Source organism: Amblyomma maculatum, chromosome 3, assembly GCF_055883805.1.
Source record: "Amblyomma maculatum isolate TAMU_Amacu chromosome 3, ASM5588380v1, whole genome shotgun sequence".
In the NCBI taxonomy this organism is placed as follows: Eukaryota; Metazoa; Arthropoda; class Arachnida; order Ixodida; family Ixodidae; genus Amblyomma; species Amblyomma maculatum.
Window position 1 is genome coordinate 209,096,960 of NC_139346.1, and position 14,012 is coordinate 209,110,971.

Below are 14,012 nucleotides of genomic sequence, written 5' to 3' on the forward strand. Positions count from 1 at the left end.
CAGTGCATCAATGCGCGGCTTTTCGCCTCTTCACACAATAATAATGTGGTGATAAGTCTAGGACATCCTGCACATAATATGGAACTGCAAAGAGCAATTAGAGAAATATAAAGCTCGAGCACTCAGCCAAGCAGAGTTTGAGGCAGAGCTGGCCCACAATTGGTCGGCGAACCAGGTCGCACCGGCGCTTCGTGATGATTGTACGCGCATCTTGCGATGTAAGCAATCGTCGATTTCAGTTCACTGTAGTTAATTCTATACTCGATGACCATTTTCATTCGTTAAAATTCGCAATTTTTTTCCGCAATAAGCAAATTTGTACAAGAGAAAGCAGCGCTCAAGAAGGTGCACGAAAGCTGTGCCTCAGTGCGATGCAGACTAAAGCCCACAAACATTTACGTGCTGTTAAGATCGAAGGCTCAGCTCCATTCCAAGCGGCCGGATGTTCCACTCGGACGACGACGCGACGGCAGCGGCGGCGGCTCCGTGCACGCGGCTAGCTCCTTCATCGGTAAAACGCGTGTAAGACAACACTTCGGTAGTTCGCCGTGCGCCAGACAACCATTTCTACGCGACTGCCGGTCGGTGCCTTGATTCTCACGGCTTGGATCAAGGCCGGAGACTGATGATGAACACGTACGCCGTGATCGGATCAGCAAAGCTTGCGTGGGCGAGCTGTATGATTGTGCGGTGAGAACGCCGACTCGACGTCCGGTCGAGGAATTCCACTCGTGTTGTATTGCAAGCCAAGGTGGTGTTCTGCTGGACTCGCGTTCTCACGGTCGAGGCCTGGGACTGTGAATCCCGATGCGCCCGCAGGCGCCAAGTGAGATTTGCGGCTCGTGACAGCAAGAATTGCCACAACATACTCTCCGAGATCAGGTCGAACATGCGACTCCTCGACAGGTGTGCAAATAATTAAAAATAAAAATAAAATGTTGATAAATCTCATGTAATGTCTTCTCTGCCGTAAGCCTTTGCCCATTCCTCCAAACCTCACAAATATTTCGCAAGCCCGCGTATAGCGCACGAATTTGGGCGAAATTGTAGCGAAATGGGCGGCTCCGGACATCGGCGCCGCAAAGAGCAGCAAGTTTCCGCGGTGTGACACGGCGTTGCCTAACTGTCGAAGAAACAAGAAATTTCAGTGGCCACGATGCTGGAGAAAGCGGACTTCGTGAAGCTTATTAACATGATCAATGATGACATAAAAACGGCACGAAAGCGCTGTTGGCGGGTGGCGACGACATGTTTCTGATTAGTTCGTGACGGTGACGGTGATGGTGATGGTGGCTGTACCCTTTGCAACGGGTCGCCAGCGCCTTGCGACGCGGCGGAGCCAAAAATTTCTATATGGAAGAAAAAAAAAGGCACAAATAGACACAACCTAAACATTCTTTCTATAACTCAAGAAAAGGAGGTTGCCAGGTAAAGCACGACTCTCCATTTACGAAGTGTTCTGTTGGAGTGGTCTATGCTATTTTCTTAACGTGTGGAAAGCTTTATGTTGGCCAAACTGGCCGATGCATCAACGAGCGTTTGGGGGAACATGCATGAAATTTATCAGATTTAATGGGGCGATGTGACAGAGTCGCCAACACGAACACGCTGTTGACGGACCGAGTTGACCAACTCTTTCCGCAGTGTGACTCCGCCTTAAGAGCTCATGCAGCAGCATGAGGCCGCCACAACAACATAAGCGAGAAATCATTGCGCGCAAGAGAGAGAAGGGAGTGGCGTCAGAGGAGGTTGGCTTGCGGAGGCTGCGCGCTCTCTCTCCTAGTTCTTCTCTTCCTCCACACCTATTGTCTCGCCGTGGTTCACACGTTGGGAGGGAGCAACACGAGGTTGTTCGTTTGTGTGCCTAGCTCGTGTGCTACCGGGGATCAGTGGCATTTGCTTCGTTTAATTGCGGCAGTTTCCTCCACGCAATGTGTAAGATAGAGTGCTTGATAACTTGGAGAGGACGGAAGAAGGTGCTACATGTCGGTGGCGAGCGCAAGAAATCTGATGTGCTCAAGGCCATCATGGAGACTGATGTGCGAGACTCGGCGCAGTACGACCGAATTGAGGTATGTGTTTCTTTCTTTTTTCTGGAGTCTTGGTGGTGATAAGCATTTCAATGCCCGGGAATTTTCGCGCCCGCCATAGAGCAAGTATGCTTGCGGTCATAGTTGGTTTACTGGTTAAGAAGCGTATATGTATGTAGCCAGCGAGCTAAGCCTTTGGTTAGGCCCGTGCGAGCCATACTGCTGGCACTCGCCTCCATCTTTTTCGCCGCTTGTTATTCCGGTGCTTGCTTGGGCTTAACGTGAAAGTTAGAGAGGTGGTACGCATACTCTCGTTTTGCACAAACGTGCTTCGAGTTGTTTCTGATGTAACTGAATAGTGCCCTGCCATGATGACTCAGTGGTTATGGCGCTCGATGTCCAAGTATACTAGATCGAATCCGGGCTGCGGCAGGCGCTTTTCGATGGAGGCGAAAAACAAAGCGCCCGTGTGCTGTGCGATGTTAGTGCACGCTAATGAATCCCAGGTGGTAGAGGTTACTAGAACCTTCCACTCCGGCCCGAGTCTCTAAACACCATAAACCAAACCAAATAACACACGATAGCCATCGCAGGACTGGTACCACGCGGTTTCAGTCATTGCATAATGTTACGTAGCTGGGAGACAAGACGCGCTTTTTTTTTTTTAATTCGAAGACTTGCCATATGGCAATGGAATGGGGCTGTCTTTAACTTAAGTAAGTCGTGTAGATTATTTTCTTCTATAAACTCGGGAAAACTCCAACTCTTAATGTTGTCCATTAGCCATAGGTGTAGGTCTTGCTTCCTTGTAGCCGACAGTCCAACCTCTTGTAGGCGTCTTGTTCTTGATGGCTGCATTCCTGGGCACGTCCGTAAAATGTGGCGAAGATGCACCTCGGCGGACACTCAGGGCACGTGCTCAACATTGCATCTTTTTGAGAACCCCAGCGGCACGTCACCCACGGCGTAAGGGCCGTCTCAACCCTAATACTTGAATAGGTTTCAGTTCCAATATTTTGCAGTGTTTGGAGTTAGTGCAGAAATGCTTGCGAAGCTCTATAAACCCACAATATTGTGCCTGTTCTTTTTTTTAGCTATATGGCTTCCTATGTGCTGCTCTCTTTTGATGTCCATTAATTTTGAAACCTCGAAACAAAAACAGCAAAAATAGGTAAATTACATTTCTTCGCGACACCAGTTTTGCATTAGTTTCAAGTGAAAAGAACTTTTTTACTCTGCACCCCACAACTAAAGCAGTAGTTGTGACTGGTATAGTTTGAAATGGGTGGAAAATACAGGTGAAAGAAGCACTTTGCGTGCAACATTTGTTCTGAATCAAGCTCAAATGATTCTCTATTAAATGCAGTAGCAGTCTTCCCCAACTGTGGTATCTGTGTAGTAAGGCTGGCCGCAGTTTTTTGCCATTTGTGGAATCGAAGCAGTTACTGTTACTGACTGGCAAAAGAAAATAAAATTTGATTTGATTTGATTTGACTTGCAAATCAGTATATAATGTGAAGTAGAAACCATATCGTGGCGTCATATGGTCCATAGGGTCACGAAGAGTCGGACACGACTGAACGACTGAACTGAACTGAGAAACATTAGGCTTCTATTTATCTACCTTGATATATTTGAAACAGGAAGCAGGAATGTTTCATTGATTTATTATGGAATTAGAAATTAGTTATGTTTGCATTGTTTTTCTTATGTTTGTGGCTTCCGATTTATCCTCACACAATTATAGGTCTACCACTCCCGTTTTGAAGAATATGTGGAGGTTGCAGAGGACTACACATTTTGCGACGGGGATAAAATAAATCTTGTTGCCAAGAACAATGGCGCTTCAAGCATGGATGAGGAAAGCGTGCTGCCCGAAACTGGGTAAGTCAAAACTTTTGCTGAAACTATCACATGTTTGTAGTCAGGAGGCTTATATTGCTTCTATTTGAATACTATGTTTGTTTTCAGCACACCTTGTGAAACACCATTGCTGTTAGCTCCCGGATGCAGCCAGGTTAACCAGCAGCAGCAGCAGCAGCTTAATCGTCAAGAGTACGAGCTGCCAGCTATCCCATTAGACATCAAAGCAGAGATTGTAAGAATGAACGCAGGGGAAATATCAAGCCGCACGAAAAGTCGCATAGTCGCCTGGATCACAACACATTTGCTAACTGCTGATTTGTAAGTATTGTCTGGTCTTGTTGTGTGCCTGAATCCAGGAGCTGCTTCACCTGCATGGTGTTCACAGGTATCCTGGACGACTCTACGAGACAGCTGCTAAGGCCCTTGTATTGAAGTATCCGGTCCTCCGAGACACGATTGGCACTGGATATGTAAGTACTTGAAAAAGCCTTGCTTGCTAGTAGCAAATATTATCAGCATTCATACACCAGCACCATAATTCATGGAATGTGGGGCCCACATCTCGGTTGTCCACATACTAATTATTAACGCGAAAGCGTTACTTCGCTTTGTTCATAGATTTTTCTCCGCAGGCCGTGCCCGCAGACCGTGTCCGCAAAATTGTGTCCGCAGCAGTTGCGAGTAATTGAGACGTGGTAGAGGTATATGAGTAGTGCCATTCGATAGAGGCTGAAGTAATGTTGCTGCCGAAAAAATAATTAGGCCAGTAAGTTAATTAGGTAATTACAGGCAAAACACGCTAAATCGTGTCCGCAGCAGTTGTAATTGAGAAGTTGTAGAGGTTAATGAGTGGTGTCAATCGATAGACAGTGACATAAAGTGTGCGAAAAAATAATTAGGCAATAAGGTAATTAGGTTTTAATTAGAGGCATAAAAATGGAACAGTAAAGGCGAAAATGATCTCATTAGCGAATGGCTTAGCGCCACATTTGAATGTATCAAATACTAAAATAGTTACTTAAATCAGTCAATTAAGTGACGTGAAGGACGTGAAGGATGTGACGTCACGCGACCTGAAGTCGAGCCAAAAAAGGACATAAGAAGAGATTGACACGCAATTTGAAAGTACCAAAGACTAAAATGGGTAAACAAGAAGTGAATTAAACAACTAGAAGCAACTAGAAGTAACCAACAGCAGCATCCGTGCATTCGCATTACTCCAATGCAGATTCTCCAGTGCTCTTTAATTTTTTCTTTGATGATCGAGAAAGAAACAAGGCTAAATTTGTTAGAGCTGTACATTAAAATATCAATGTACCTATAATTAATTTTAAGTGGAACGAATGTATTCATTGGACAGGGTTTTTAGATTTCTAACTGAGTAGGTTCTTTACATGGGATTCCCTATTCTCTCCTCATTGGCAAGGAGAAGGCTGCACGTTAATTCTAGCTGTCAGATGCCTCGCAATTCTTCCCCTGACAAGCACAGTCGATGAGGTGATTCCAATTTTTTGAAGCATGCAAAATTCGTTCTTTCACAATTCTAGTACATCCTAATATACACAAGAAATAAATCCATACACATCATCGCATTACCATCTTTTAAAAATTTCACCTTAGCCTTTTTTATCCCCAAGACTGCCTTAAAACCTTTTAGAAATTGATGCGTAGCACATATTGTAACCGGATGCCCTTGTGCCAATAAAATTCAGCATTATCAGTGTCAATATTCTGGAAAAAGCGTCCCATACGTGTATAAAAGAGATGGAGCAAAAAAGAATGAACGGGGTATTTTCTGTTGCGCAGATTCGAAAATTCCAACTTCAGAGAAAAAGATTTTGTGTGGTAAAGTGATTAATAAGACTCGGCAGGTAGCATGCAGATTTGAGGCCACATCCTGGTCACAACACTGTTGCATTTCTTTATTTTCACCTAAGTACAGCATGAATAGTCGAGCTATCAGCATGTCACTTTTTTTCTTTTTTGTCTGCTCGCTTTTTTTTCAGGCAATACATTATCTGAACTACTTTTGTTTTCATACAACTTCAGTACTGTTGACGCTAATGCACCTACTCCCATATTAATGAGACTTCCATTAGCATCCTGTCCATGTATATAACTTACTTTTCAGGATTGTTGTAGGGCATCAATCTGTTGCATGTCTTCCATGAAGAACAGTTTTTAATTGGGGTGTACAAGCTGCAGTGCAATTATTAAGTCCAAAGCTTGTTTCTTCTGGACATTAGCCTTATCCAGCACTGCACTGCTTGCTTTGCAAACGTCTTTGAGTTTGGGGAACAAAAATGTTAGTGCACCACTGACAAGGAGGGCTGGTGTGCCCATGGCTAATGCATATCTGCTCTGGCTAGAAAAAACCAGCACTGCTCTTGTATTCTGAAGTAAGCACGAGCGACCACTAAATAATGCCTACACATTTCTGCATGCCTTTTCTGCAGAGAAAATTTGTATTTGCTGCTGGTGGCCACTAGAGTAGTTCAAGAAAGCTATTTAAATTTACTTTGTTTTACATTCGTCACCTTATAAATGTCCTTTGTTTTACATTCCATAATGATGAGTTATGTTTATTCACAGGATTCCTGGAAAGTTGCATTTAAATATAAGATGGGCAACATAAGAAAATCTCTGAGTTCCGAGCCTCCTGTGCAAGAGGCACGGAAGAAATTCGGAAAAAAAAGGTATTCTGAAGACTGCACAGTAGCAAAGAAGCAGTGCCGCGTGGTGAGTAATACCCTCCCTGTAAATCAGTGCTAAAAGCATTTGCATTTGTACAAGTTTGGTCTTTTTCAGCTTAATAATTGTAAGTGAGAGTTGCATGTTTTTGAGGTTGAGTTTGACTATCGCTGGACATGAGGAAATGGAGAGAAGTTTACGGACCCTGCCACCTCATGCAATCGATGTATTATTGGCCCTTACAGAACCCTCTTTTCATAAAAGCATACAAACCTTCATGTTTTCTTATTGCAGTGGAATAACAAGCAGGCATGTTTGCAAACAGAAGTAAACTAAAAGGTACAGACTGCTAATTGAGCGCTTCATGAAACGTAGGAAAAGAATGCCGGCACACCTGATTCTGCGTTGTATAGTAACTTCAAATTTTAAAAATTTTGTACGACTTGGTATTTCATTCTTAGTTTGGCGCCAGTGCAAAAAAGGCTACACACAGAAAAAGCAGCCGAGACGTTGTCGCTGAACCGCCTTCTATTAAAAGAACAATATAGATTATAACAATTGCCTGATGAATGTTGTCCAAAGACAACCAAAATCCACTTGACACAGACACCAGAAAGGAATGCATTAGCCCCCCCTGAGCATAGCCATCTCTGACTGATAAAGCAATTGAGATCTAAGCGTGTGTTTCCTTCTTTCAAACTCTTAAACGTGTCATCGACATTCTATATTCTTCGTTCTTTGCTAAAATAAATCTTTGTTTGCCGGGCATGGATATCAAGCAGAATCTCGACAATGTATGCCAAGGTGACCCCTTACAATCATGCTGATACAATGATCGGTCAATTGCATCTTTTATACGACTTTGCATTCATAGCATCTACAAAATGAATTACTGCAGCAACTTTATGTTTTCACTAACCTTGTCTTGATAGACCATATGACATACATATAAAGCACCGCTTGCTTCCAGACAACACAAGCCTGCATCTGCATGTTCCTATCTCATGACCCCAGAGTCAGAGGTCCGTTCCTTCACTTGGTTGCCCATTTTTTTTTTCAGCAACAGTCCTGTGCTTTCTTCAGCGATATAACATTATAGCGGGGATAGGTCATGGCCTAGCTCTACCCATCGGTGGCGGCAAAGTGATATCTGTGTCTAACTAAAGATTGGCTTGCGAACTGAGGCTCCCCCTCAACCATTGCTCAGTGCTCTTTTATAAAATGTAGCTACCTTTTTCTCTCGTTCTATCCTCGATTTCATACACCTCGTTCGCAGGAAAAGTATAGTAGTAAGAATAGTGGTCAGCACCACATGTCAGAAATAATCAGGGGCTGCATAAAGATTGTCATTGTAATTTGTGCTTCTTGTGATTGATGATTGATTTGTGGGCAGTGACGAATTATGAAATCATTGTAATTGATTGATCGATGAGTTAAAGAAATAAAAAATGGAAAAGGGGTGTTCAGAGCTTTCAAAATGCTCCGAATGAGAAGCCAATGCTTGATGATGCTAATAGTTTGTGCTTGTCAAATTGAAACTTCTTGCCTGGCTAAAGGATGCAGATAATAAAATTTTTATTTCAGTTGGACCTAGTGGAATATTATTGTGCACATTTGCAATTCTGTACAGCTTTTTATGTGCCTGTCTTCTTCGTACTATGATGTAGATAGTTGGAAAGTACTGCAAACACATGTACACAGGCCTTCTAAGGTATTCTGTAACCAGGGTTATCGCAAAGGTAAGTACCAAAGCCACAGGACATTTCTGGACAGTATAGACTTTCATACACAACTATTAGTTTTTCAGTTTGTAGATATGCATTACTGAGAGCTAGTTACCAGAAATTATACTTAATGTTACTCATGAGAGCGTGATCATTGTATTTACATTTGCACAATATTTTGTTACCAGGAAAAACCGGCATTGGATGTAGAAGAGGATGGTGGTGTTATTGATGCACACATCGATTTTATGGAAAAAGAAATGAGAAAAATGAATCCAGACATCATAAAGCTTGAAGCTTCAATGAAGCAGACTTTATCTTCTCGAAGGAAATGGATCAGGCAAAGCAGCCCTCCAACGTCAGAACTTCTGCTGAAATATCCAGCTCTAAGTCTTCGTGAACTGGTAAGTGTGACATCAGCCTGGTATCAGACTACCTTCTGCTTCCCTGTTATAACTCGTTATTGACTGTTGCTGGGACAATTATGAGAAAACCTATAATTTTGTTTCAACAGGAACAGTTGTGCAGGACTAGTATAAGTGATGTGTAAACGCGGCATATGTAAACATGCTAGAAAATATATGGCTGCATTCAGGTAAAGACTTATCAAAAACCCATGACCATCTTTCGTGTCCAGTGAAATTTTTTATCCAATAAGCAAAAGTGCTGACGCAAAGGTATGAACCGTAGTTTTAGTTTTGTTAAATACACTGTATTTGTAACACAAATGTATCTCAAATGAAAAAAGAATATTTGTCATTTTGTTTGGAGTCTCGCATCATAGACACTAAAATGTCTTCATATCTGTATTTACTGATTACTTTTATAGCATATGCTCTCAAATATTATATAAAAGCTTTTTCTTCGTTATTCTTTAAGAGAACAATCTCATACTTAGCCTGAACAGTCACACACTACAAGAAACGTTTTCAGCCCTATATTCTGGCAGCTGCATTCAGGTTGTTCCACTGAGTCTTTTTGTATTTACTAGGTCATGCCCTCGATTTCAGGCAAAATTGCGAGTTCATGACTAGATTGTTTTCTGCATCAGATTTTTTTTCTGATGGGGTTATAGCTCATTCTTTAAACAGAACTTCACGGGTTAAGGAAAGTAATATCTTGCTATCTGATGACAATGGGAGTTAAGCTCTGTGTGGCAGCAACACACACACACATTTGGCATCGTGCCAGGCATCCTGTGGCTGCTGTCCAGCTTGGCATCTCCTTGTGGTGGAAGCCGCTCATTAGAGAGATGTTCTTGTCCGAATTGCCACGAAATATGTGATGCAACTAAAAACATGATGAAAGTTGCTGAAATTGATGCAGCTGACTTTGTTAGAATTCTACTTGAAAGGTTCGAGCTTTGAATACCATATTACTGCAGAAAGCCAAATATGAACCTGATCACTACGCCGTGTGAAAGGTATCCCCACTTTCGCCACTACATAAAGCTTCTTCTTCTAGGAGACAGTCCTTAAGGCGTCCATGCAAGTCCATGCAAAACCCAGGCTCAGTTTTCTATTTTTTATAAATTTAAACAAAATAATGCAACACTTTTCGGAGTTGCACAGTAATGATGTAATGAGGAATATTCAGGGCAAGATATTAAAAATCAAAGATAATATTTTTTGTTTTCAAGTCAGTTGCCCATTTTTTTTTTAATTTGGCATAATTTGAAGGGGTGTACACAAAACTTTACTGGTCTAAAACTATCAATTTTTACAAACGTGAACAGGACCTGTAAGATACTCAGAAAAACATCAAGGAATAAGACTTTTACATCTGCAAATGAACGGCTTAATATTAGCTTGTGCAGTGCTTAGTTCTGTGAGAGAACTTCGTGACTGTTTCCCCGAAAAACTGCAATAATGGTTTTATAATATTCTAGTTGTATAATAATGACTAAATACTTGTGCTGAAGAAATTGTAGAGGTCACTCGATGAGGCGAAACCCATTATAGCGCGGTGGATCGTAGCCGGTTACATGTGTCTGCGAATTATTGTGACAGATACTGCGCCTTTTCTATCCTGTAAATCAATTTCAAACGCCAATAACTGCTGCTGTACTAACGCCTTAACTTAGACATCTGAGTGTGCTTCTTTTTGCTATGTGGTGCGGCGCTCGCGGAAGTGGCAAATGAAAGGCAACTCACGGACGCCTGGATCGGATGCCTGGCGGGGTCAGCTTCGTATATGCATGACTCGCTTGGTGACGTCAAGGGGTGCGCGAGCGCCCCTTGTCAACACAACCAGCATTTCATTGAACGCATCAAAGTTCACCGGCGTTCTATAATTCGTTTACAGGAAAGGGAAGGCGCAGTATCTGTCATTCGCCAAATTCCGCTATCATCCTCACGGTAGACAAGGGGAATTATGAAGAACGTTTCACGATTTGAGCGTGGCGTAGTTGGTAAAGTGCTGGGATCCAGGCGGTCTGGGGATCCAAGGGATATAGATATGATTCCTTGGGGAGACATGGTCTATTAGTTATTTTTAACTCTCTCACGAAAGCGTGACACCTCTGCTGATAACCTTCTGTCGACAATGATGAGGCATTTAAGGCTTTTGCCCTAATATAATTTTAATGTGCATGCAGTAGGGCTTTGAACTTGCTACTTTATGAAATGTAAAATTAGTTTTCCACCCCTTGTGATAACCTGGTTTTTTTTTTCGAGGAAACTTTATATTTTGCAAAGTGATGGTTCATTCTTTAGATCAATGGTATTTTTCATTGTGTTAAAAATTTAGTTGAGAAAAAAAATGTTCATGATACTTCAGTTGCACTCCATATCTGAATACACCCATATTAAGGGGCTCCACACATAGTGTTTCTCAGAAGAAATGATAAACTATTTATCAGGACAAGTGTCATGTAAGGAGTCTTGCCCCGTCTATTTGTGACGTATTTTTAAGTTTTATCCTTAAAGTGGATTGTTGGGAAGAGCTGGGGACAATTGTAATGACGGAGTTTAAACGGTCACTGACACTGCTATGTCACTTAGAGGAGTAAATGCCCATATCAATTTTAGATTTTTTTTTTTTGCAGAAGAAATGTCCGTACTAGAACAAATAGGTTAAATAAGCACCTGCTTTTTCTTTTTAGAATTGTCAAATTTGAAATGCACTACATGTTATTGATGATTGTCTTTTCATATTAAATTTCCAGCTTCGTTGGGAGTTCAAAGCCATAACAGGTGTGGATTTTGAGCCACTGATTTTGGAATTTATTAATAAATATGGAGAAAAGTGCATCCAGCTGGCAAAAGCATACCGCCCTGCAAAGGTGATCATTGCTGAGATGCAGGAGGCAATTGAAAAGGCCGAGGGCACTGCAAAAACATGTATGTATGGAGAGTTTTTCCTAGACCAGATTGCTTTTGTTTTTGCGTTTTTGGAATTGACCGGTTGTTCTATTAATTATGTTCTCCTTATGTGCAGATTGTTTTGCTGTTGGGGTACTAAAACTTTTACCGCACCTGGTAAAAGAGCAAGCATACTTCCTGAAAGGACCGGTAAGGAGCACTCTTTATTTTTTCTATGGCTCAACTGCTTGAAGGGAATTGACTTTTTTTATATCATTATTATTACAGGATGCCTACCCTTCCCTCATCATAAGTGAAACACCGTACGAGGCCACTGAAGTATGTGCGGCATTTGAAGGCCTGAAGATAGACGTTATGGATATTGTAGCAGGTGTTAGCACGCTAATGGAGATGTATTGGGTGTTAAATATCAAATACTCCAGAAAAAATAAGAATATGTTTCTATTGTTGGAACATTTTTGTGGGCTACGGTCAACAGCCTTGACCCCACTTGTCATGCGAACACTTTCTGCTCTAAAGAGTGAGTGAAGTTTGGTTGAGAAAATAAAGTTTTTTTTTTAGTAACAGTTGTCTTAAGTTTCTGGTAGACATATGAACGTCACACACTTCATATTCTTAAATTAACTGCATTCATATTTTTTCGAATCGAGACAGCGCAGCAATATGGTACCGGTATGTTATTCAGCATTCATGCTTTAGCAGTTACCTTGCTGACAAGGAAGCAACATTTTGAGTAGTTATGGTTGTGGAGCTTGATTTTTCTGCCCGGCAGGAGCTTCTTAGTCAATAGGACTTGCTGCACAAGTATAATTATGCTGGTATCCTGAATTATGCATAGTTTCATGCATTACATTTTTGATTGTGGGAGGTTTCATTCTTATGCAAGCAATACTAATGCTTTCCTTGTTACTGTTTTCATGCGCACATTAGTGTCAGTTAAAATATGGCACTTGCTACTAGCTGATAAGGGTGATTCCTCCTTCATAGGTGCACTACTAGTGCTCCTAAATGTAGTTCCTGTTACTACCATGTAGATATTACTTTTTACTACAGGTTACTGTAGCTGCCTTCCGGAGGTGGTCCATGTTGATAAAAGTAGTGGCTGTTACTACTTCCAGAGGTAGTATAATTAGATATAGGTAGCTGCTGTTACTACCTTCTAAGGTAGTGTATTTTGTCAAATGTAGTTCCTCTAACTACCTGTGGTGGTAGTGAATCTTAGTGAAGGTAGTTGCTCTTACTACCTCCTATAGGTAGTAAATTTTGCTAAAAGTAGTTCCTCTAACTACCTGCAGTGGTACTGAGTATTAGTAAAGGTAGTTGCTCTTACTACCTCCTGTAGGTAGTAAAGTTTGCTAAAGGTAGTTACTCTAACTACCTGCAGTGGTAGTAAGTATTAGTAAAGGTAGTTGTTCTTACTACCTCATATAGGTAGTGAATTTTGCTGTAGGTAGTTCCTCTAACTACCTGCAATGGTAGTGAGTATTGGAAAAGGTAGTTGCTCTTACTACCTTCTATAGGTAGTAAATTTTGGTAAAGGTAGTTCCCCTAACTACCTGCAGTGGTAGTAAATATTAGTAAAGGTAGTTACTCTTACTACCTCGTATAGGTAGTAAATGTTTCTGAAGGTAGTTGCTAGTACTATATCTATAAGTAGTAAAAATTGGCTAGAGGTAGTTCTGGTTACTACCTTCTAGAGGTAGTATATGCTACTACCTAGCAGATACTACCTGCAGTTACTAACTAGTTAGTAACATATGTGATAAGCAGTTACTACCCTAAAAGTTAGTAACCGTAACTACCTTTTTTTTAAGAGTGATATAAGGGTGAATGCAAGGGTCCTGATCTGCTGTTTCTGATATCCTCATATGTGATAGAAGAGGCCAGAGTTGTCAGCTCTTGCCAAACGTAGCGTTAGGCAACCCTACACCCAGTTAGAGATCGGCCACGTGTGCTTCCCACTACGACCTTTAAGCGCTATGCTCGTGATTTTTCGCTCACAACGCCATCCTCCCGGACGCCGAATTTTCGGTGGCATGCCAATTCAATCCCATAGTTGACCGCATTCCAAACCTATCAGAATAGCAGTGGGAGGCTATGTATCTGTTCAGCAATGATCCTGACCGTCAGCAATGGCAGGTGGGAAAGGGCGGCGCGGCCCCAATATCCAGTGGACTACCGGACTAGGTGGCCCACCCACATGGTCTACAAGACTTTAAATAAAGATGTTCTCAATCAATCAATCAATCAATCAATCAATCAATCGGTGAACGGGACCTTTAACGCTATAGGCGTTAAAAATAATATCGGAGCTGATTCGAACCAGCTGAGTTCGTACCCGGGTATTCGGGTTCAGTAGCAGAGCGTCTTAACAACTG

General features: G+C 41.8%; 1 protein-coding gene and 1 long non-coding RNA gene across 2 annotated transcripts in view; one reads left to right on the top strand and one right to left on the bottom strand.

The window, feature by feature from the left end:
• The window catches only part of RhoGAP1A (Rho GTPase activating protein at 1A), a 185,297-nt gene that overhangs the window by 126,271 nt on the left and 45,014 nt on the right, over nucleotides 1-14,012 (bottom strand). The window lies entirely within an intron of this gene.
• On the top strand, nucleotides 8,561-12,170 carry LOC146197574 (uncharacterized). The gene is made up of 4 exons (XR_014705671.1): nucleotides 8,561-8,715; nucleotides 11,478-11,652; nucleotides 11,750-11,823; nucleotides 11,902-12,170. It is a non-coding gene; the product is annotated as an uncharacterized LOC146197574 (long non-coding RNA).